This window comes from Mustela nigripes, chromosome 7 (genome assembly GCF_022355385.1).
Source record: "Mustela nigripes isolate SB6536 chromosome 7, MUSNIG.SB6536, whole genome shotgun sequence".
Lineage (NCBI taxonomy): Eukaryota > Metazoa > Chordata > Mammalia > Carnivora > Mustelidae > Mustela > Mustela nigripes.
Window position 1 is genome coordinate 24,299,181 of NC_081563.1, and position 4,556 is coordinate 24,303,736.

Here is a 4,556-nt window from a genome sequence, read left to right on the forward strand (position 1 = left end):
TTAAAAACATTTTTATTTATTTATTTGTCAGAGAGAGAGCACAGGCAGACAGAGTGGAAGGCAGAGTCAGAGGGAGAAGCAGGCTCCCTGCGGAGCAAGGAGCCCGATGCAGGACTCGATCCCAGGACACTGGGATCATGACCTGAGCCGAAGGCAGCTGCTTAACCAACTGAGCCACCCAGGCGTCCCATGATGTAATATCATTCTTAAAGCCCAACGTAATCATCAAAGACATGACTTTTGCAGGCTTCTTTGTGTCCTGTATATGATTATGTGGAATCTGTCCTCTTAACCCTGTCTCCTTTACTCTGTCGTGGATCTGACTGATGGCTACAACACTGGCACCATCAGCCACAAGAGCCGTGTGGATTGGCTGGAACTTAATGAAACGGGGCCAAGCTTCTCTTCAGGGACTGGAAACTTCGTGTAAGAAGAGTTACTAAGGCCTTAGCAATTGAGTAGTCCCTAGAGGATCTGGTACTACCTGCTGCCAGGGATTGCGGGGGCAGGATGGGCATAATTTCTTGGTTCAGTATGCCATTAACATAGCAAAAGGCACAGAAGAATCAACATTGTGTCTGATAATCACAGCCCATCTGTTACTGTAGCCCATACCTTAAGAAGATGGTATTGTGATGGCATCAAAGCCAAGAGGGAAATTTGGGAGCTGGTTTCTCTGTTACTGTTCACAAGTCTGTGCCCTTGTGAGACTGCCTCACCCCCGCTTGCCTGGCTGAACTTTACCACAGCATTCGTCAGCTACACGTACCCCACGTATCCACTGCTGGCTGGATAGTCTCCCCCGAACTCTTTATTGACTCTGATCTCAATATGGTATCACCAAAGAGCTCCACCTCGAGGGCAAAGAGACTGGTGATTTTTCATTTCATATTCATTGTGAAGTGAAAGCCACATCGCCGATTTCCAGACCATTTAATGTGCGTGGTGGCCTTACTTTTGTGATCCAGTCTGGCAACTCTGGCCCTGAGTTAAACTCGAAGAACGAAAGTCTGGCCTTCACCTAACTTAAATTTCTGGGTGTAGCTCTGGGTTTACTTGGTCATCTCTTAAGGCCAGAGTCAGGATGTACCAAGTCAGCATAAACATCGAGCATTGCAGGCTGGTGAGCTTTGAAATTCAGCATCTGCCTGACTGGTTGGTCAGCTCACCACATTTCGTTAGAGAAATGGTTGATATCAGAAATCACCCCATAGCCCCCTCTGATTGCGCTGTCCACCTCTTCCTTCCACAGTTGCATCTATACGATATCGAAAGCTGCTTTAAGACGATGATCCTCAACTTCTGCTCCTGCGTGCAGTGGGTCCCAGGAGGTGATGTGCTGGTGGCTCAGAACCGAAACAGCCTGTGTGTGTGGTACAACATTGAGGCACCCGAGAGGGTCACCACATCCTCTCTTAGGGTACGTCGGTGCCAGGGGACCTCAGACATAGTGTCCCACCACTCAGTTAGGACCCTGAGGAAGGTCCAAAGGTTATTTGGTTTTCTCTGGCTTACCACGCATCATCTCTGTGTTAGAGTAGGCAAGTAAAACTTACATCCTTCCCTACAGTGCGCGAGGCCCCAGAACCGTCCTTGATCAGATTCCTGACATTGTGTCCTGTCCTCTCTATTACAGTGGCCCTGGGAATTCACCAGGTCATAATGAGTTCTCTTGGGCTGGAAGAGCCCCCATAGTGGAGGCAGTTCTGTCAGTTCCTGGGTGAGGATTCTCTGTTGTAAGCTGTTCAGAGCCCTTTTTTTAAAATCAGACTGAAGATCAGTCACCTGTCCCATTCCAGTGACCTTCCAGAATCTGGGAGGGAAAACAAGAGAGGCCCCTGTGCTAGGCTAGGATGACTGGTGTGGGTACAGAGCGAGCATGTGATAGTTCTTTTTGTCTTTTTTCTATATCTCTTCTTTCCCTCCTTTCTTTCCTCATTTTAGAAATTAAGTTTGGCACTTGGGGGTTGTTTTGTCCTTTTTTAAAGACATTTTTCACATTTTTGCTTTGGAGGTCATACATTTGATTCCTATAGTGGTTTCCCTTGGAAGTTTACCATACCCTTAAATTATTCTGAATAGTTTCAACTTATTTAGCATCTGACCCCTGGCAAGTGATACAAGGACCTGAACTTTGATTACCTCCCCTATGCCATTATTGCCCAGTATTTTTTTATCCCCAAAGTGAGACGTTATTCTTTTACACAGCTGGAATATGGTTACATTTGCCATCATGGTGCCAGTTTCTCCGCTCACTCTTTCTGCATTGCTGACCTTTGCTCTGGAGTTACCTCCTTGAGAGAAAGTGTTTCGAAGATGAACACTCCGTTTCTGAAAATTACCGAAATGGAATGATCTGAAAATGTTTTTATTTGGTGTGTTCTTGAAAGAACAGTTTGACAGTTTTTCTTAGTCTTTTGCAAATACTGTCTTCCCATTGACTGACCCTCTTAGTTCTGAGAAGTTTATTCACAGCTCCTTGTGTTGTCTTGTTGCTTTTTTTTTTTTTTTAAAGATTTTTATTTATTTATTTGACAGAGAGAGATCACAAGTAGGCAGAGAGGCAGGCAGAGAGAGAGGAGGAAGCAGGCTCCCTGCTGAGCAGAGAGTCTGATGTGGGGCTCGATTCCAGGACCCTGAGATCATGACCTGAGCCGAAGGCAGAGGCTTTAACCCACTGAGCCACACAGGCACCCTTCAAACTCTCTTTCTCATCCTCAGAACTCTAATTAGTATGTGTTCCCTTTCTTGTCCTGTCTTTGTGCCTCTATAACCTCTTATTCTTCCTTCCTCCTCGCTCTGTGCTACATTCTGGATAATTCCTTAAGAAACATCTTGCAAGGGGTGCCTGGGTGGCTTGGCCCTTAAGTATCTGCCTTTGGCTCAGGTCATGATCCTGGGGTCCTGGGATCGAGCCCCTGCATGGGGCTCCTTGCTCAGCAGGAAGCCTGCTTCTCCCTCTCCCACTCTCCCATCCCCTTGCCTGTTTCTGTCTCTCTTTGTCAAATAAATAAATACAATTTTTAAAAAATTATTGAAAAAAAAGAAACATCTTGCAAGTCAGGGTTTCACTTTCACCATTGTCTCATCTGCTATTGAAATCACCCACTGAGTTTTCTTACTTCAAATATTGAATTTTTCATATGGTTTTATTTGGTTCTTTCTCTAGTCTGCCTGGTCATTTTTTCTAGTATATTTGCTGCTGAAGCGAAACAACCTGGCCATTTTTTATAGTCTCTTGTCTCTTGCTTAATTTTTCATTCCATCTCTTAGGTCTTTAAACATTTTAGAGTTCTTTCATATTCCATAACTGGTTTCTTCCGTAATTATTTTTTTTAAGATTTTATTTATTTATTTGACAGAGAGAGAGAGAGAGAGAGAGATCACTTGTAGGCAGAGAGGCAGGCAGAAAGAGAGGGAGAAGCAGGCTCCCTGCCAAGCAGAGAGCCCGATGTGGGGCTCGAACCCAGGACCCTGAGATCATGATCTGAGCCGAAGGCAGCGGCTTAATCCACTGAGCCACCCAGGCGCCCCCAATTGTTATTTTTAATACTGGAAATCCTTGGAGGGCCACAAGTGCTGTAGTTCTTGTTATTGTTTACTCCTTTATGGTGGTTAACTTCTATGTTGGTACCTTTTTTTTATTGGGGGGCTGACGTTACATTGGATATAATTTTTAGAATCCCAAGGGCCTAACATGGGCATGTTTTCCTCTAGAGATGATCAGTGTTTGCTTTTGCAGGAATCGGGCAGACTAATGGCTTTTGTTCCCTTTCCTGAAGAGAGGATCCCAGATTTCATGACTAACAGATTCTCAGAATCGCCCCCTCATCCTGCTGGAGCACCCCTGCTTTATTCACCCGCTGCTGTGTTTGCATCAGGGCAACTGTACCCTTTCCGCTTGCTCCCCTGTTTTTTCCTGCTCGGGGTTTAGCTTACCGGCCTTTGCCTTTTTATGTTTTCCTTCCCTTTTCTGTTTTTCTCCTTTTCTTTCTCTTCTTCCCTTCCTTCCTTTTCTTCCCTCCCTCCTGCTTTTCCTTTCCTTTCCTCCCCGCGGGAGACTAGGAAGCAAGCCGAGCGATTTCTTCAGGTGACCTAAGCAACGAAGGTATGCAAAAGTACGGCCCAGGTTAAAGTTGTATTTTAACAGGACTCAAGCCGGAAGCAGACGTGGTTGCCCACTTTGTCAGTTTACCTGCAGGCATTAGTGCGGGCACAGCTCTGAGTGTCCCGGAAGCTGAGGGCGTCCGTGTAGATAAGGGCTTCTTACCTGCTTGAAGGAAACGAAACACTGGGCAAACAAGGGCCACTGGGATTCCCTCAGTGTGTACGTGCTAGGGGGGGTAAGGCCTGTCCGTTCTGCAGTGGAGTCGGTGGAGACACTAACCTGGAATTCGGGTGGGGTGGGGGGACTGAAATTTTACAGGGTGATGGGGTAGGTCTGGAGCGGGGCGGTGGGAAGACCGAGGTGATGGTGACCGAAGGTGTGACGACTGTTGCCTACATGCTGGATGAGGGCCTGATCCAGTTTGGAACGGCCATTGATGACGGCAACT

General features: G+C 46.4%; 1 long non-coding RNA gene across 1 annotated transcript; it reads left to right on the forward strand.

Moving 5' to 3' along the window:
- Window positions 1-286: 286 nt before the first annotated feature.
- LOC132022266 (uncharacterized) lies at window positions 287-4,550 on the forward strand. Its single transcript, XR_009405565.1, has 3 exons — window positions 287-426; window positions 1,253-1,420; window positions 4,427-4,550. It is a non-coding gene; the product is annotated as an uncharacterized LOC132022266 (long non-coding RNA).
- The last annotated feature ends 6 nt before the right edge of the window (window positions 4,551-4,556 follow it).